This window comes from Pseudophryne corroboree, unplaced genomic scaffold, assembly GCF_028390025.1.
Source record: "Pseudophryne corroboree isolate aPseCor3 unplaced genomic scaffold, aPseCor3.hap2 scaffold_630, whole genome shotgun sequence".
Lineage (NCBI taxonomy): Eukaryota > Metazoa > Chordata > Amphibia > Anura > Myobatrachidae > Pseudophryne > Pseudophryne corroboree.
The window spans coordinates 78,235-96,196 of NW_026970226.1; the positions used below are offsets into that span (position 1 = coordinate 78,235).

Here is a 17,962-nt window from a genome sequence, read left to right on the forward strand (position 1 = left end):
GCCTCCTGTTAGTGCTTCATCTACACATTATAGCCCTGAATTTTCCAATGCCTAGCTCTTTGCAAAAGAGAGATATTGGCAAGGAAAAGCTGTATTGTACCTTTGCATTTTTCTCCCAAACGAAAGACACTAGAATGAAAATTTAAAAGCCTCCTGTTAGTGCTTCATCTACACGGTATAGCCCTGAATTTTCCAATGCCTAGCTCTTTGCAAAAGAGAGATATCGGCAAGGAAAAGCTGTATTGTACCTTTGCATTTTTCTCCCAAACGAAAGACACTAGAATGCAAACTACAGGTAGTGCTGCAGGGCCCACACCCTTTTACTTGCCTTACAGAGCAGCTCTGGAGCTGTTACAGTGCCCAGCTGCTGCAAGAAATCAGCTTGAATGCTTCAGGGGATGGGGCATGGCCAACATGAGCCCCACACCAAAGGAGGGGGGAGGTGTTTAATGCGAACTAGGGGTCATCCAAGCACTGCAAAAGGCCGCCATGCCCTGCATGCCCCTTTTCTCTTTTCATATGCAGATGAGGGTTCCAGTCAACTTTGGCCCACTGCTTGGATAACATCACCGTATGCAAATCCGTCTGCTGCAGACCTTCCCCCAGGAGTGCTTGTACTAGTTGTTGCATATGGTTTGATATTTGATGGTGCTTCAGTATTAGGCAGCCTTCCGCCCTCCCATGTTCATCTGAAAAGATGTGGTCTCCCTGCAGTTGTTGTCCCCAGATGAGAGTTCACTTGTGCTGCCTCAGTTGAATCTCCTTTACTTGACAGAGATGTGCCTGAGCAGCTGCCCTCACCAGCCCTATCCCAAATCATACTTATTTTGCATAGGAGATACCATGGTCATGAAGATTGTTCTCCAAGGGTGAGGTTCATTCATTGCATTCTGGGTATGCTGACCCCTGTGATTTTCCCAAATGTGGGAAACTCGACTGCATTATTTGTGGTAGTGGGGGACTGTGTTTGTGCTTTCCTCTGGTCAGCTCTGGTAAAAGTCAGATTTCTTTGTCTCAGATCTTCCTCTAGCCTTGTTCTTCTTTCGAGAGTTCCCTTGTGCTGCCTCAGTTGGATCTCTTTCACTTGACAGGGGGGTGCCCGAACAGCGACCCTCCCCAGCTCTAGCCCAACTCCTACTTACCTGCCAGGTGAGATACTATGATCATGAAGGTGCTTCTCCCAGGGCAAGGCTCACCCATTGCACTCTGGGTGTGCTGCCCCTGCGATTTCCCCAAATGTGGGAAACTTGACTGCATAATTTGTGTTTCCCCTGGTCGGCTCTCGTATAATTCAGATCTATTTGTCTCAGGTCTCTCTCCAGCCTAGTTTGCTGTCTGTTTCCACTTCTCTTTTCTTCAGCCGCTCCCTTCTATACCCTTGTGCACTATCCTGACTTCTCCTCCCGTCTGCTTACTTTGTGCCTTCCAATGCACAATGCAAACTACAGGTAGTGCTGCAGGGCCCACACCCTTTTACTTGCCTTACAGAGCAGCTCTGGAGCTGTTACAGTGCCCAGCTGCTGCAAGAAATCAGCTTGAATGCTTCAGGGGATGGGGCATGGCCAACATGAGCCCCACACCAAAGGAGGGGGGAGGTGTTTAATGCGAACTAGGGGTCATCCAAGCACTGCAAAAGGCCGCCATGCCCTGCATGCCCCTTTTCTCTTTTCAAATGCAGATGAGGGTTCCAGTCAACTTTGGCCCACTGCTTGGATAACATCACCGTATGCAAATCCGTCTGCTGCAGACCTTCCCCCAGGAGTGCTTGTACTATTTGTTGCATATGGTTTGATATTTGATGGTGCTTCAGTATTAGGCAGCCTTCCGCCCTCCCATGTTCATCTGAAAAGATGTGGTCTCCCTGCAGTTGTTGTCCCCAGATGAGAGTTCACTTGTGCTGCCTCAGTTGAATCTCCTTTACTTGACAGAGAAGTGCCTGAGCAGCTGCCCTCACCAGCCCTATCCCAAATCATACTTATTTTGCATAGGAGATACCATGGTCATGAAGATTTTTCTCCCAGGGTGAGGTTCATTCATTGCATTCTGGGTATGCTGACCCCTGTGATTTTCCCAAATGTGGGAAACTCGACTGCATTATTTGTGGTAGTGGGGGACTGTGTTTGTGCTTTCCTCTGGTCAGCTCTGGTAAAAGTCAGATTTCTTTGTCTCAGATCTTCCTCTAGCCTTGTTCTTCTTTCGAGAGTTCCCTGGTGCTGCCTCAGTTGGATCTCCTTCACTTCACAGGGGGGAACCCGAGCAGCGACCCTCCCCAGCTCTAGCCCAACTCCTACTTACCTGCCAGGTGAGATACTATGATCATGAAGGTGCTTCTCCCAGGGCAAGGCTCAACCATTGCACTCTGGGTGTGCTGCTCCTGCGATTTCCCCAAATGTGGGAAACTTGACTGCATAATTTGTGTTTCCCCTCGTCGGCTCTCGTATAATTCAGATCTCTTTGTCTCAGGTCTCTCTCCAGCCTAGTTTGCTGTCTGTTTCCACTTCTCTTTTCTTCAGCCGCTCCCTTCTATACCCTTGTGCACTATCCTGACTTCTCCTCCAGTCTGCTTACTTTGTGCCTTCCAATGCACAATGCAAACTACAGGTAGTGCTGCAGGGCCCACACCCTTTTACTTGCCTTACAGAGCAGCTCTGGAGCTGTTACAGTGCCCAGCTGCTGCAAGAAATCAGCTTGAATGCTTCAGGGGCTGGGGCATAGCCAACATGAGCCCCACACCAAAGGAGGGTGGAGGTGTTTAATGCAAACTAGGGGTCAGCCAAGCGCCGCAAAAGGCCACCATGCCCTGCACGCCCCTTTTCTCTTTTCATATGCAGACGAGGGTTGAAGCCAACTTTGACCCACTGCTTGGATGACATCACCATATGCAAATCCATCTGCGGCAGGCCTTCCCCCAGGAATGCTTGCACTAGTTGTTGCATTTGGTTTGTTGTTTGGGGGTGCTTCAGTATTAGGCAGCCTTCTGCCCTCCCATGTTCATCTTCAGGGGATGGGGCATGGCCAACATGAGCCCCACACCAAAGGAGGGTGGAGGTGTTTAATGCGAACTAGGGGTCATCCAAGCACCGCAAAAGGCCGCCATGCCCTGCACGCCCCTTTTCTCTTTTCATATGCAGATGAGGGTTGAAGCCAACTTTGACCCACTGCTTGGATGACATCACCGTATGCAAATCCGTCTTCTGCAGAACTTCACTTGACAGGGGGGTGCCCGAGCAGCGACCCTCCCCATCTCTAGCCCAACTCCTACTTACCTGCCAGGTGAGATACTATGATCAGGAAGGTGCTTCTCCCAGGGCAAGGCTCACCCATTGCACTCTGGGTGTGCTGCTCCTACGATTTCCCCAAATGTGGGACACTTGACTGCATAATTTGTGTTTCCTCTAGTCGGCTACTCGTATAATTCAGATCTCTTTGTCTCAGGTCTCTCTCCAGCCTAGTTTGCTGTCTGTTTCCACTTCTCTTTTCTTGAGCCGCTGCCTTCTATGCCCTTGTGCACTCTCCTGACTTCTCCTGTCTGCTTACTTTGTGCCTTCCAACGCACAATGCAAACTACAGGTAGTGCTGCAGGGCCCACACCCTTTTACTTGCCTTTCAGAGCAGCTCTGGAGCTGTTACAGTGCCCAGCTGCTGCAAGAAATCAGCTTGAATGCTTCAGGGGCTGGGGCATAGCCAACATGAGCCCCACACCGACGGAGGGTGGAGGTGTTTAATGCGAACTAAGGGTCATCCAAGCGCCGCAAAAGGCCGCCATGCCCTGCATACCCCTTTTCTCTTTTCATATGCAGATGAGGGTTCCAGCCAACTTTGGCCCACTGCTTGGATGACATCACCGTATGCAAATCCGTCTTCTGCAGACCTTCCCCCAGGAATGCTTGTACTAGTTGTTGCATCTGGTTTGTTGTTTGGGGTGCTTCAGTATTAGGCAGCCTTCAGCTCTCCCATGTTCATCTGAAAATATGTGTTCTCCCTGCAGTTGTTGTCCCCAGATGAGAGTTCCCTTGTGCTGCCTCAGTTGAATCTCCTTTACTTGAAAGAGATGTGCCTGAGCAGCGGCCCTCCCCAGCCCTATCCCAAATCATACTTATTTTGCATAGGAGATACCATGGTCATGAAGATTGTTCTCCCAGGGTGAGGTTCATTCATTGCATTCTGGGTATGCTGACCCCTGTGATTTCCCCAAATGTGGGAAACTCGACTGCATTATTTGTGGTAGTGGGGGACTGTGTTTGTGCTTTCCTCTGGTCAGCTCTGGTAAAAGTCAGATTTCTTTGTCTCAGATCTTCCTCTAGCCTTGTTCTTTTTTTGAGAGTTTCCTTGTGCTGCCTCAGTTGGATCTCCTTCACTTGACAGGGGGGTGCCCGAGCAGCGACCCTCCCCAGCTCAAGCCCAACTCCTACTTACCTGCCAAGTGAGATACTATGATCAGGAAGGTGCTTCTACCAGGGCAAGGCTCACCCATTGCACTCTGGGTGTGCTGCTCCTACGATTTCCCCAAATGTGGGACACTTGACTGCATAATTTGTGTTTCCTCTGGTCGGCTACTCGTATAATTCAGATCTCTTTGTCTCAGGTCTCTCTCCAGCCTAGTTTGCTGTCTGTTTCCACTTCTCTTTTCTTGAGCCCCTGCCTTCTATGCCCTTGTGCACTCTCCTGACTTCTCCTGTCTGCTTACTTTGTGCCTTCCAACGCACAATGCAAACTACAGGTAGTGCTGCAGGGCCAACACCCTTTTACTTGCCTTACAGAGCAGCTCTGGAGCTGTTACAGTGCCCAGCTGCTGCAAGAAATCAGCTTGAATGCTTCAGGGGCTGGGGCATAGCCAACATGAGCAGCAAGATGCAGCACTGGACTATTAGTAATGTACTGTTGTATGCTGAGCACCACAATGCAGCACAAGACAATGAGCAGTGATACTGAGCACTGATGAGGATACTACTGAGAACTGACACTGAGCAGGAGAGACACACTACTAGTATTACTGAGCAGCAATAAGTAACCACTGATACTGGGCACTGATATTGAGATTTCCACTGAGAGAACATAGCCACGTCCTCTCCGCTCTCTCTTCAATGCACGAGTAAAAATGGCGGCAACGCGCAGCTCTTTATATGGAATCCGAATCTCGCGAGAATCCGACAGCGGGATGATGACATTTTCCCTTGTTCAGGTTTTCCGAGTCAGGCGGGAACAACCGAGCCTGCCACGGACCAGTGTAAACCACGTGGAGTTCGTCGGGAATTCGGTTCTCGGAGAACCGAACCCGCTCCTCTATATATACTATATTACTATGTTACTGTAGTATACAGAACACCACAATGCAATGAGCAGTGATAGTGAGCACTGATGAGGATACTAGAACTGACACTGAGCAGCAAGATGCAGCACTGGACTATTAGTAATGTACTGTAGTATGCTGAGCACCACAATGCAGCACAAGACAATGAGCAGTGATACTGAGCACTGATGAGGATACTACTGAGAACTGACACTGAGCAGGAGAGACACACTACTAGTATTACTGAGCAGCAATAAGTAACCACTGATACTGAGCACTGATATTGAGATTTCCACTGAGAGAACATAGCCACGTCCTCTCCGCTCTCTCTTCAATGCACGAGTAAAAATGGCAGCAACGCGCAGCTCTTTATATGGAATCCGAATCTCGCAAGAATCCGACAGCGGGATGATGACATTTTCCCTTGTTCAGGTTTTCCGAGTCAGGCGGGAACAACCGAGCCTGCCTCGGACCAGTGTAAACCACGTGGAGTTCGTGGGGAATTCGGTTCTCGGAGAACCGAACCCGCTCCTCTCTACCTTATACCCATCAATTTTTTTATTTTCAATCTAAGCCCCTGCAGTTTTCTGTAAGCATCTGCTTCGCTATGATGATCAACAAGTCACAAGGGCAAACACTCAGGGCTTGAGGCGTAGATCTTAGGACCAGCTGCTACAAGCATGGCAGAGGTGTCACTATCACTGGTGACACCCAGAAAGGTGGCGAGGGAGATTGTAATGCAGTGCGCGCAGATAAACAGCGCAATGGTAAAAAGGAGGCATGGTTTCATAGGTAGGGGCGTGGCCTGGTGGCCTGAATCTACATTTTGTTGCTCCGGGTGTCCCGGGGGTTGGGGGCTGCACCCGGGGACTAGTGTGTGAGCTGTGCTGGCTCCTGCACAGTGACAGGGCATGGCCACCCAGCATGACGCCTCCCTTCTTGACCATGCTGTAATTGCAGTCGCACTGCAGTTCAGCGTGATCATAAAAAATGGTGTAGGCTCCTGCTGGTGCAGGCTGTAGAGAAAAGCTGCTGTGACCACGCCCCCTGTGTCTCCTCCGTTGCAGACCCCATTTTGAAGCCTTGCCCCCGGACTAAGAGAAAAGTATGCCCTTGCGCACTATCCTGACTTCTCCTCCCGTCTGCTTAATTTGTGCCTTCCAACGCACAATGCGAACAACAGGTGGTGCTGCAGGGCCCACACCCTTTTACTTGCCTTACAGAACAGCTCTGGAGCTGTTACAGTGCCCAGCTGCTGCAAGAAATCAGCTTGAATGCTTCAGGGGATGGGGCATGGCCAACATGAGCCCCACACCAAAGGAGGGTGGGGGTGTTTAATGCGAACTAGGGGTCATCCAAGCACTGCAAAAGGCCGCCATGCCCTGCATGCCCCTTTTCTCTTTTCATATGCAGATGAGGGTTCCAGTCAACTTTGTCCCACTGCTTGGATAACATCACCGTATGCAAATCCGTCTGCTGCAGACCTTCCCCAAGGAGTGCTTGTACTAGTTGTTGCATATGGTTTGATATTTGATGGTGCTTCAGTATTAGGCAGCCTTCCGCCCTCCCATGTTCATCTGAAAAGATGTGGTCTCCCTGCAGTTGTTGTCCCCAGATGAGAGTTCCCTTGTGCTGCCTCAGTTGAATCTCCTTTACTTGACAGAGATGTGCCTGAGCAGCGGCCCTCACCAGCCCTATCCCAAATCATACTTATTTTGCATAGGAGATACCATGGTCATGAAGATTGTTCTCCCAGGGTGAGGTTCATTCATTGCATTCTGGGTATGCTGACCCCTGTGATTTTCCCAAATGTGGGAAACTCGACTGCATTATTTGTGGTAGTGGGGGACTGTGTTTGTGCTTTCCTCTGGTCAGCTCTGGTAAAAGTCAGATTTCTTTGTCTCAGATCTTCCTCTAGCCTTGTTCTTCTTTCGAGAGTTCCCTTGTGCTGCCTCAGTTGGATCTCTTTCACTTGACAGGGGGGTGCCCGAACAGCGACCCTCCCCAGCTCTAGCCCAACTCCTACTTACCTGCCAGGTGAGATACTATGATCATGAAGGTGCTTCTCCCAGGGCAAGGCTCACCCATTGCACTCTGGGTGTGCTGCCCCTGCGATTTCCCCAAATGTGGGAAACTTGACTGCATAATTTGTGTTTCCCCTGGTCGGCTCTCGTATAATTCAGATCTCTTTGTCTCAGGTCTCTCTCCAGCCTAGTTTGCTGTCTGTTTCCACTTCTCTTTTCTTCAACCGCTCCCTTCTGTACCCTTGTGCACTATCCTGACTTCTCCTCCCGTCTGCTTACTTTGTGCCTTCCAATGCACAATGCAAACTACAGGTAGTGCTGCAGGGCCCACACCCTTTTACTTGCCTTACAGAGCAGCTCTGGAGCTGTTACAGTGCCCAGCTGCTGCAAGAAATCAGCTTGAATGCTTCAGGGGATGGGGCATGGCCAACATGAGCCCCACACCAAAGGAGGGTGGAGGTGTTTAATGCGAACTAGGGGTCATCCAAGCACCGCAAAAGGCCGCCATGCCCTGCACGCCCCTTTTCTCTTTTCATATGCAGATGATGGTTGAAGCCAACTTTGACCCACTGCTTGGATGACATCACCGTATGCAAATCCGTCTTCTGCAGAACTTCCCCCAGGAATGCTTGCACTAGTTGTTGCATTTGGTTTGTTGTTTGGGGGTGCTTCAGTATTAGGCAGCCTTCTGCCCTCCCATGTTCATCTGAAAATATGTGTTCTCCCTGCAGTTGTTGTCCCCAGATGAGAGTTCCCTTGTGCTGCCTCAGTTGAATCTCCTTTACTTGACAGAGATGTGCATGAGCAGCGGCCCTCCCCAGCCCTATTCCAAATCATACTTATTTTGCATAGGAGATACCATGGTCATGAAGATTGTTCTCCCAGGGTGAGGTTCATTCATTGCATTTTGGGTATGCTGACCCCTGTGATTTCCCCAAATGTGGGAAACTTGACTGCATTATTTGTGGTAGTGGGGGACTGTGTTTGTGCTTTCCTCTGGTCAGCTCTGGTAAAAGTCAGATTTCTTTGTCTCAGATTTTCCTCTAGCCTTGTTCTTCTTTCGAGAGTTCCATTGTGCTGCCTCAGTTGGATCTCCTTCACTTGACAGGGGGGTACCCGAGCAGCGACCCTCCCCAGCTCTAGCCCAACTCCTACTTACCTGCCAGGTGAGATACTATGATCATGAAGGTGCTTCTCCCAGGGCAAGGCTCACCCATTGCACTCTGGGTGTGCTGCCCCTGCGATTTCCCCAAATGTGGGAAACTTGACTGCATAATTTGTGTTTCCCCTGGTCGGCTCTCGTATAATTCAGATCTATTTGTCTCAGGTCTCTCTCCAGCCTAGTTTGCTGTCTGTTTCCACTTCTCTTTTCTTCAGCCGCTCCCTTCTATACCCTTGTGCACTATCCTGACTTCTCCTCCCGTCTGCTTACTTTGTGCCTTCCAATGCACAATGCAAACTACAGGTAGTGCTGCAGGGCCCACACCCTTTTACTTGCCTTACAGAGCAGCTCTGGAGCTGTTACAGTGCCCAGCTGCTGCAAGAAATCAGCTTGAATGCTTCAGGGGATGGGGCATGGCCAACATGAGCCCCACACCAAAGGAGGGGGGAGGTGTTTAATGCGAACTAGGGGTCATCCAAGCACTGCAAAAGGCCGCCATGCCCTGCATGCCCCTTTTCTCTTTTCATATGCAGATGAGGGTTCCAGTCAACTTTGGCCCACTGCTTGGATAACATCACCGTATGCAAATCCGTCTGCTGCAGACCTTCCCCCAGGAGTGCTTGTACTAGTTGTTGCATATGGTTTGATATTTGATGGTGCTTCAGTATTAGGCAGCCTTCCGCCCTCCCATGTTCATCTGAAAAGATGTGGTCTCCCTGCAGTTGTTGTCCCCAGATGAGAGTTCACTTGTGCTGCCTCAGTTGAATCTCCTTTACTTGACAGAGAAGTGCCTGAGCAGCTGCCCTCACCAGCCCTATCCCAAATCATACTTATTTTGCATAGGAGATACCATGGTCATGAAGATTTTTCTCCCAGGGTGAGGTTCATTCATTGCATTCTGGGTATGCTGACCCCTGTGATTTTCCCAAATGTGGGAAACTCGACTGCATTATTTGTGGTAGTGGGGGACTGTGTTTGTGCTTTCCTCTGGTCAGCTCTGGTAAAAGTCAGATTTCTTTGTCTCAGATCTTCCTCTAGCCTTGTTCTTCTTTCGAGAGTTCCCTGGTGCTGCCTCAGTTGGATCTCCTTCACTTCACAGGGGGGAACCCGAGCAGCGACCCTCCCCAGCTCTAGCCCAACTCCTACTTACCTGCCAGGTGAGATACTATGATCATGAAGGTGCTTCTCCCAGGGCAAGGCTCAACCATTGCACTCTGGGTGTGCTGCTCCTGCGATTTCCCCAAATGTGGGAAACTTGACTGCATAATTTGTGTTTCCCCTCGTCGGCTCTCGTATAATTCAGATCTCTTTGTCTCAGGTCTCTCTCCAGCCTAGTTTGCTGTCTGTTTCCACTTCTCTTTTCTTCAGCCGCTCCCTTCTATACCCTTGTGCACTATCCTGACTTCTCCTCCCGTCTGCTTACTTTGTGCCTTCCAATGCACAATGCAAACTACAGGTAGTGCTGCAGGGCCCACACCCTTTTACTTGCCTTACAGAGCAGCTCTGGAGCTGTTACAGTGCCCAGCTGCTGCAAGAAATAACCTTGAATGCTTCAGGGGCTGGGGCATAGCCAACATGAGCCCCACACCAAAGGAGGGTGGAGGTGTTTAATGCAAACTAGGGGTCAGCCAAGCGCCGCAAAAGGCCACCATGCCCTGCACGCCCCTTTTCTCTTTTCATATGCAGACGAGGGTTGAAGCCAACTTTGACCCACTGCTTGGATGACATCACCATATGCAAATCCATCTGCGGCAGGCCTTCCCCCAGGAATGCTTGCACTAGTTGTTGCATTTGGTTTGTTGTTTGGGGGTGCTTCAGTATTAGGCAGCCTTCTGCCCTCCCATGTTCATCTGAAAATATATGTTCTCCCTGCAGTTGTTGTCCCAAGATGAGAGTTCCCTTGTGCTGCCTCAGTTGAATCTCCTTTACTTGACAGAGATGTGCATGAGCAGCGGCCCTCCCCAGCCCTATTCCAAATCATACTTATTTTGCATAGGAGATACCATGGTCATGAAGATTTTTCACCCAGGGTGAGGTTCATTCATTGCATTTTGGGTATGCTGACCCCTGTGATTTCCCCAAATGTGGGAAACTTGACTGCATTATTTGTGGTAGTGGGAGACTGTGTTTGTGCTTTCCTCTGGTCAGCTCTGGTAAAAGTCAGATTTCTTTGTCTCAGATTTTCCTTTAGCCTTGTTCTTTTTTCGAGAGTTCCCTTGTGCTGCCTCAGTTGGATCTCCTTCACTTTACAGGGGGGTACCCGAGCAGCGACCCTCCCCAGCTCTAGCCCAACTCCTACTTACCTGCCAGGTGAGATACTATTATCATGAAGGTGCTTCTCCCAGGGCAAGGCTCACCCATTGTACTCTGGGTGTGCTGCTCCTGTGATTTCCCCAAATGTGGGAAACTTGACTGCATAATTTGTGTTTCCCCTGGTCGGCTCTCGTATAATTCAGATCTCTTTGTCTCAGGTCTCTCTCCAGCCTAGTTTGCTGTCTGTTTCCACTTCTCTTTTCTTCAGCCGCTCCCTTCTATACCCTTGTGCACTATCCTGACTTCTCCTCCCGTCTGCTTACTTTGTGCCTTCCAATGCACAATGCAAACTACAGGTAGTGCTGCAGGGCCCACACCCTTTTACTTGCCTTACAGAGCAGCTCTGGAGCTGTTACAGTGCCCAGCTGCTGCAAGAAATCAGCTTGAATGCTTCAGGGGATGGGGCATGGCCAACATGAGCCCCACACCAAAGGAGGGTGGAGGTGTTTAATGCGAACTAGGGGTCATCCAAGCACCGCAAAAGGCCGCCATGCCCTGCACGCCCCTTTTCTCTTTTCATATGCAGATGAGGGTTGAAGCCAACTTTGACCCACTGCTTGGATGACATCACCGTATGCAAATCCGTCTTCTGCAGAACTTCCCCCAGGAATGCTTGCACTAGTTGTTGCATTTGGTTTGTTGTTTGGGGGTGCTTCAGTATTAGGCAGCCTTCTGCCCTCCCATGTTCATCTGAAAATATGTGTTCTCCCTGCAGTTGTTGTCCCCAGATGAGAGTTCCCTTGTGCTGCCTCAGTTGAATCTCCTTTACTTGACAGAGATGTGCCTGAGCAGCGGCCCTCCCCAGCTCTATCCCAAATCATACTTATTTTGCATAGGAGATACCATGGTCATGAAGATTATTCTCCCAGGGTGAGGTTCATTCATTGCATTATGGGTATGCTGACCCCTGTGATTTCCCCAAATGTGGGAAACTCGACTGCTTTATTTGTGGTAGTGGGGGACTGTGTTTGTGTTTTCCTCTGGTCAGCTCTGGTAAAAGTCAGATTTCTTTGTTCAGATCTTCCTCTAGCCTTGTTCTTCTTTCGAGAGTTCCCTTGTGCTGCCTCAGTTGGATCTCCTTCACTTGACAGGGGGGTGCCCAAGCAGAGACCCTCCCCAGCTCTAGCCCAACTCCTACTTACCTGCCAGGTGAGATACTATGATCATGAAGGTGCTTCTCCCAGGGCAAGGCTCACCCATTGCACTCTGGGTGTGCTGCCCCTGCGATTTCCCCAAATGTGGGAAACTTGACTGCATAATTTGTGTTTCCCCTGGTCGGCTCTCGTGTAATTCAGATCTCTTTGTCTCAGGTCTCTCTCCAACCTAGTTTGCTGTCTGTTTCCACAACTCTTTTCTTCAGCCGCTCCCTTCTATACCCTTGTGCACTATCCTGACTTCTCCTCCCGTCTGCTTACTTTGTGCCTTCCAATGCACAATGCAAACTACAGGTAGTGCTGCAGGGCCCACACCCTTTTACTTGCCTTACAGAGCAGCTCTGGAGATGTTACAGTGCCCAGCTGCTGCAAGAAATCAGCTTGAATGCTTCAGGGGATGGGGCATGGCCAACATGAGCCCCACACCAAAGGAGGGTGGAGGTGTTTAATGCGAACTAGGGGTCATCCAAGCACCGCAAAAGGCCGCCATGCCCTGCACGCTCCTTTTCTCTTTTCATATGCAGATGAGGGTTGAAGCCAACTTTGACCCACTGCTTGGATGACATCACCGTATGCAAATCCGTCTTCTGCAGAACTTCCCCCAGGAATGCTTGCACTAGTTGTTGCATTTGGTTTGTTGTTTGGGGGTGCTTCAGTATTAGGCAGCCTTCTGCCCTCCCATGTTCATCTGAAAATATGTGTTCTCCCTGCAGTTGTTGTCCCCAGATGAGAGTTCCCTTGTGCTGCCTCAGTTGAATCTCCTTTACTTGACAGAGATGTGCATGAGCAGCGGCCCTCCCCAGCCCTATTCCAAATCATACTTATTTTGCATAGGAGATACCATGGTCATGAAGATTGTTCTCCCAGGGTGAGGTTCATTCATTGCATTTTGGGTATGCTGACCCCTGTGATTTCCCCAAATGTGGGAAACTTGACTGCATTATTTGTGGTAGTGGGGGACTGTGTTTGTGCTTTCCTCTGGTCAGCTCTGGTAAAAGTCAGATTTCTTTGTCTCAGATTTTCCTCTAGCCTTGTTCTTCTTTCGAGAGTTCCCTTGTGCTGCCTCAGTTGGATCTCCTTCAGTTTACAGGGGGGTACCCGAGCAGCGATCCTCCCCAGCTCTAGCCCAACTCCTACTTACCTGCCAGGTGAGATACTATGATCATGAAGGTGCTTCTCCCAGGGCAAGGCTCACCCATTGCACTCTAGGTGTGCTGCTCCTGCGATTTCCCCAAATGTGGGAAACTTGACTGCATAATTTGTGTTTCCCCTGGTCGGCTCTCGTATAATTCAGATCTCTTTGTCTCAGGTCTCTCTCCAGCCTAGTTTGCTGTCTGTTTCCACTTCTCTTTTCTTGAGCCGCTCCCTTCTATGCCCTTGCGCACTATCCTGACTTCTCCTCCTGTCTGCTTACTTTGTGCCTTCCAACGCACAATGCGAACTACAGGTAGTGCTGCAGGGCCCACACCCTTTTACTTGCCTTACAGAGCAGCTCTGGAGCTGTTACAGTGCCCAGCTGCTGCAAGAAATCAGCTTGAATGCTTCAGGGGCTGGGGCATAGCCAACATGAGCCCCACACCAAAGGAGGGTGGAGGTGTTTAATGCAAACTAGGGGTCAGCCAAGTGCCGCAAAAGGCCACCATGCCCTGCACGCCCCTTTTCTCTTTTCATATGCAGACGAGGGTTGAAGCCAACTGTCAAAGTCAGAAAAATGTCTCAATGCACGTTGCCATATTTGCACCGCACACTGGTCCGCGCTGCGCGTGCATGCGCTCTCCCGTGGATTCGCATACCCGCAATAACGTGCACTCGCAGGCGCGGTATGCGTATTTACGGTAGAGTTTATGTAGTCGTAGCGTGCGACTCATTCGTTACAAATGTTCACAATTAATGTAGTTTATAGATCATGGTCCCTTTGATAGATTCTGAAAGTTTGGTTAAAATACAATGTCCCAGAGCTGAGGAATCCCTCTTTATATCGTACAAAGGGTCTAACAGGAATCACACAGCAGTGTTTGGTACCCATCGGAAGAGTATTTAATTAGCAATATTCCGGTGTTGGTTTGGAGCGTATTAATCGCTCGTGCGAATAGTTATGGACATAAGAAGTTTATGTCCATTTCTATTAATTACACATACTCAGGTATGCGGCGGGAAACCCAGTTTCCCACCCACCTGAGCTGTTGGAAATCGTCACAGCCCACCTGTATGAATCACCCTATGACCTTTTGTTATGATACAGGGCCGAATTCCTTCGGCCAATGGACAATGGGATTGTAGGACCAGGAGATTGCATTGTGTGTGGGGCATAAATAGGCAGGCCGACCACATCCAGCTCTGACTCTCTCATCAACGGTTATCTGCTGATAGCCGGGAGCTGGATATCGAGGCGCAGGCGATCATACCCTTTGTGCGTAAGTTTCTCTCCGTAATCATTGTCTTTCTGTGAGCCAATTTCTCTCATCTCATCTCTCTCTCTCTCTCTCTCTCTCTCTCTCTTTTTCTGTTCTGTTCTCTCATATCTCCCCTAGACTAGGCTAGTATTGTATTGTATTAGATAGTATTGTATTGTATTGCATTTAGGTCAGTGTAGTATTGTCTTTTTGTATTTATTGTTTAGTTCTGTGGTTAGGAAGTCTCTGTTATATTGTAGTGTATCATTTGTACTGTTATCCCCTTTTTACAAGTATATTAGATATAATACAGTTAATAGGCTTTGGAACCTAAACCAGTATCTGTGCATTTTCTATAGTGATAAGTGTTCACTTGAGCGTCGGTGACGCTCAAGCAGCTTTGTAGTTAGTCAGGTTACACAAGGTTGCACTTACACCCTGTACTCACATTAAGGTATTCAGTGTATTTCATTGGTATAAGGTTTTATCATAAAGGTATAGTGTTGTGAGCGTCTGCATCGCTGGTGACCTCCTCGTGGTCTCGAGCGTAAGCTACGCCATAGCGAATCATTACCCTAGACATAACCAATAACGTGTCCTGTGATCCCTGGGCCGTGAGCGAACGTGACGCTTGAGCGTCTCGCCTACGGCTGAGCGATCGTTACGCAACTAGCGTACCATTACGGTACTTCTTCAGTAAACAGCGTACAGTGTTCTTAGCTTCATAAAGGGTTGTTTATACGACAAAGGAATTTAGCATTGTCAATTGCGGGCTCGTCCTATCCTTCTCATATCTGCACTAGGTAGATCAGCAGACATTATCCCTCCAGCAAAGGGTGGGAGGTTGTCTCATAGTGCTGGCGGGATAAGCGTCTGCTTCGCTTAGATAAAGAATGCTGAAGGAATCCGGGAACCGGAAGTAAGAACAAAACGCTTGTGTCTTTTAAAACTTTTATTTCTCTTCTGTCTTGCGTATACACGCACGCATACATATATCTGCATTTCTGTTTCATTTTTCGTATATCACTATTCCTGTTTGCCAATTTTATAGTTGATAGAAAGTGCTAAAAAGAGATTTGCTGTTATTTAATAGTAGAGGTGATAGTTAAAGTATAGAACAAACACACGGTTTGTCTGAGATACAAGGCAGTCAGTGTGGATTGCGGTAGATGATCAGGGATCATTTACATTGATAAAAATATATTGTGTTACGGTGGATCCTTTGCATTGCATACACGTGTCGCTAACAAAGACTAGCGTACGCAATCCAAAAGGCAGACGCACGCAGCGTTCATTACGCAACGTAGCGTCCGGTTACGCCCACGTAGCTCAAGTTGTGATAAAGTGAAGTAACGCAAAGGCGATAATTAACGCACAGCGGTAGATAACGCGAAGCGGTAAATAACGCAAATCTATTTTTGGAAAATCTGAAATTTAGTTTAACAGATCCTGCTCCTAATTGGTAACACTTTTGGCCTAAAGACAATTTCTGCGCAGAAATAGACATAGAAACAAAGTGTACATGTGTTGAGTGAGTGTGTTTTGTATACAAAAGTTTATATAACTTTAAGGTGGAACCAAAAGGAAAGCCGGGTACTCGTCAAGGGACATACGTGTAAGTGACATATACGGTGGCCAGGGAGGCATCCCTGGTTAAATAATATTTGAGCATTAGAGTATAGCGGACCATAAGGTAACAAGACCAGGAGGTCATAAGGTAACAAGACCAGGAGGTCATAAGGTAACAAGACCAGGAGGTCATAAGGTAAAAGGTCCGCTATAAAAGTCCAGTGGCACAACGCCTGGGGTGTTGGTGCAGAACCCATATAGGCCATACAAGCTCTGGCTGAAGGAATCGCAGCCGGAAACATAGATTCCATTGATCTTTCAGTACATGACAAGTAGTGCTCGTATACTGAACGATTGGACCGCACGTTATTGTGTGCAGTAGTTAGTAATCTGACCTAATACCATTAGAGTAAAGTGGTCACAAACGCTATCTGTACATTCTGACGTGATTTGTGTAATTTTTTATTTTTGGAAGGGAAGTTCGCTGGTCACTCAGGAACTATCTAACAACCCCAACTTTACTGGAAAGAGTAAGTGTCCTGCGGGTAACCCTCATATGTTCCAGTAAACTAAAGGTTCACAGGGGCCCTAGGTTGGGTACAGCAGCTCTGGCTACAGTGATTGCAGCACAGGCCAACGTGGGCGAGAAGTAAGTGGGGTACTTGATAAACCACCACCGCCGGCCTGCCCAAGGACATCTTGGTTTGTTTGTAAGGGTTCGCTGAAAGCCTTGATATTCAAGGAGGAATAAGCAACGCCTGCAGATTATGGGGGCCATTTGTTCAGGTAGGGGGCGATCAACCCTGGTTCAGGTTGATTCTGTGAATCGACCAGTTGGGTCGGCACGATATGTAATGTGTGAAAAATATGGAATTCACACCGAATCTTTATGTGATGAATGGGAGAGAATGACTGTACAAGACAGGGACAAATTCCCAAGAATAGGTAGCTTTAGTCCAGAAGTGTTACAAAATTTAAGGAGGAGGATATGTCTCGTAAAATCAACAAAGAGACGAATTCAACATCATGATTGTTTACAGTTATGGCACCAGGAAGGTGAGATACAGAGAGGTTTGGCTCTGGCGGCAGGATCTGGGGCAGTCAGGAAGTTGATTGCCACAGCTCCTCCTCCACCATACATTGCAGGAGAGAAGTTGATTGCGGAGAGAAACGCACTGGGTTGTAAAACACAAACTCTTAGTAACCCTGTAAATGTTAATGATGTTAACCAAATAACTCATGCAAGTATTAACCCGTGCAAGATGTACTCTGTTTTGAACCTTCCTCAGGAGTGTGATCAAGAAGACGATTCAGCAACAATTTCAGCTCTCTCTCTTGCAGCCACCATAGCAGAGACCACAGTAGGCACAGCGACACCCACGAGATTAGTGAAAGCCCCTAGCGGAGGGATAGGTGAGGTCGTGTCAACGGGTAAGTACGGCACCATGCACTACACTGAAACAATTGTACCACAACAAGCAGTAGAATCTACACAGGAAGAGGCTGTTAGAATTGCTCCTGTAAGGGTAATAGCAGTTCCCAATGGAAAAACAGATGTGTCTGGAGCCACTCCCATAAGGAACATTGCCATGTACACTCCATTTTCCAGAATGGAATTAAGAACAATAGTGTCCGAATTTCCTGACCCCAGGAAGGATTTAGTTGCTAGCCAAAAATACATCAGGGATCTAGGTAACACTGTAGAACCCAACAACAAGGATTGGCAGATACTGCTAAGAGCTTGTTTACCTTCCAATGTTGATGCAACTCAGTTTTTAGCTGATTGTGCATTGGATAAAGATGTACCGCTTACAGACGTGTACAACAAGGATAATGTAAAGAGGATAAATTTACAGCTAAAAGAGTATTTCCCAGCCGTTGTTAAATGGAATAAAATATTTTCCATTAAGCAAAAGGAGTCCGAAACGGCAACAGAATATTTTCACCGGGCACTATTAGAAATGGCAAAGTACACTGGTATAGAAGACATTAAGACCAATCCAAACCATCGGGAAGTAGCAGTATCCGTACTGATGGATGGTTTAAAGGAAACATTA

General features: G+C 48.4%; 17 non-coding genes and 2 pseudogenes across 17 annotated transcripts; all 19 read left to right on the plus strand.

Moving 5' to 3' along the window:
- Positions 1-818: 818 nt before the first annotated feature.
- Positions 819-982, plus strand: LOC135036230 (U1 spliceosomal RNA). The gene has a single exon (XR_010231037.1). It is a non-coding gene; the product is annotated as a U1 spliceosomal RNA (small nuclear RNA).
- A 152-nt stretch (positions 983-1,134) lies between these two features.
- Positions 1,135-1,297, plus strand: LOC135036108 (U1 spliceosomal RNA). The gene has a single exon (XR_010230943.1). It is a non-coding gene; the product is annotated as a U1 spliceosomal RNA (small nuclear RNA).
- A 674-nt stretch (positions 1,298-1,971) lies between these two features.
- On the plus strand, positions 1,972-2,135 carry LOC135036252 (U1 spliceosomal RNA). The gene has a single exon (XR_010231058.1). It is a non-coding gene; the product is annotated as a U1 spliceosomal RNA (small nuclear RNA).
- A 152-nt stretch (positions 2,136-2,287) lies between these two features.
- LOC135036160 (U1 spliceosomal RNA) lies at positions 2,288-2,423 on the plus strand (annotated as a pseudogene).
- Positions 2,424-3,258: 835 nt separating this feature from the next.
- LOC135036151 (U1 spliceosomal RNA) lies at positions 3,259-3,422 on the plus strand. Its single transcript, XR_010230984.1, has one exon. It is a non-coding gene; the product is annotated as a U1 spliceosomal RNA (small nuclear RNA).
- Positions 3,423-4,092: 670 nt separating this feature from the next.
- Positions 4,093-4,256, plus strand: LOC135036048 (U1 spliceosomal RNA). The gene has a single exon (XR_010230886.1). It is a non-coding gene; the product is annotated as a U1 spliceosomal RNA (small nuclear RNA).
- Positions 4,257-4,408: 152 nt separating this feature from the next.
- Positions 4,409-4,572, plus strand: LOC135036185 (U1 spliceosomal RNA). Its single transcript, XR_010231001.1, has one exon. It is a non-coding gene; the product is annotated as a U1 spliceosomal RNA (small nuclear RNA).
- Positions 4,573-6,996: 2,424 nt separating this feature from the next.
- Positions 6,997-7,160, plus strand: LOC135036129 (U1 spliceosomal RNA). The gene has a single exon (XR_010230963.1). It is a non-coding gene; the product is annotated as a U1 spliceosomal RNA (small nuclear RNA).
- A 152-nt stretch (positions 7,161-7,312) lies between these two features.
- On the plus strand, positions 7,313-7,475 carry LOC135036094 (U1 spliceosomal RNA). The gene has a single exon (XR_010230929.1). It is a non-coding gene; the product is annotated as a U1 spliceosomal RNA (small nuclear RNA).
- Positions 7,476-8,149: 674 nt separating this feature from the next.
- Positions 8,150-8,313, plus strand: LOC135036231 (U1 spliceosomal RNA). Its single transcript, XR_010231038.1, has one exon. It is a non-coding gene; the product is annotated as a U1 spliceosomal RNA (small nuclear RNA).
- Positions 8,314-8,465: 152 nt separating this feature from the next.
- Positions 8,466-8,628, plus strand: LOC135036110 (U1 spliceosomal RNA). Its single transcript, XR_010230944.1, has one exon. It is a non-coding gene; the product is annotated as a U1 spliceosomal RNA (small nuclear RNA).
- A 674-nt stretch (positions 8,629-9,302) lies between these two features.
- Positions 9,303-9,466, plus strand: LOC135036253 (U1 spliceosomal RNA). The gene has a single exon (XR_010231059.1). It is a non-coding gene; the product is annotated as a U1 spliceosomal RNA (small nuclear RNA).
- Positions 9,467-9,618: 152 nt separating this feature from the next.
- On the plus strand, positions 9,619-9,754 carry LOC135036161 (U1 spliceosomal RNA; annotated as a pseudogene).
- Positions 9,755-10,455: 701 nt separating this feature from the next.
- On the plus strand, positions 10,456-10,619 carry LOC135036085 (U1 spliceosomal RNA). The gene has a single exon (XR_010230921.1). It is a non-coding gene; the product is annotated as a U1 spliceosomal RNA (small nuclear RNA).
- A 152-nt stretch (positions 10,620-10,771) lies between these two features.
- LOC135036179 (U1 spliceosomal RNA) lies at positions 10,772-10,934 on the plus strand. The gene has a single exon (XR_010230998.1). It is a non-coding gene; the product is annotated as a U1 spliceosomal RNA (small nuclear RNA).
- A 674-nt stretch (positions 10,935-11,608) lies between these two features.
- LOC135036064 (U1 spliceosomal RNA) lies at positions 11,609-11,772 on the plus strand. The gene has a single exon (XR_010230901.1). It is a non-coding gene; the product is annotated as a U1 spliceosomal RNA (small nuclear RNA).
- A 151-nt stretch (positions 11,773-11,923) lies between these two features.
- Positions 11,924-12,086, plus strand: LOC135036086 (U1 spliceosomal RNA). The gene has a single exon (XR_010230922.1). It is a non-coding gene; the product is annotated as a U1 spliceosomal RNA (small nuclear RNA).
- Positions 12,087-12,760: 674 nt separating this feature from the next.
- Positions 12,761-12,924, plus strand: LOC135036232 (U1 spliceosomal RNA). The gene has a single exon (XR_010231039.1). It is a non-coding gene; the product is annotated as a U1 spliceosomal RNA (small nuclear RNA).
- A 152-nt stretch (positions 12,925-13,076) lies between these two features.
- LOC135036171 (U1 spliceosomal RNA) lies at positions 13,077-13,239 on the plus strand. Its single transcript, XR_010230993.1, has one exon. It is a non-coding gene; the product is annotated as a U1 spliceosomal RNA (small nuclear RNA).
- Positions 13,240-17,962: the final 4,723 nt, after the last annotated feature.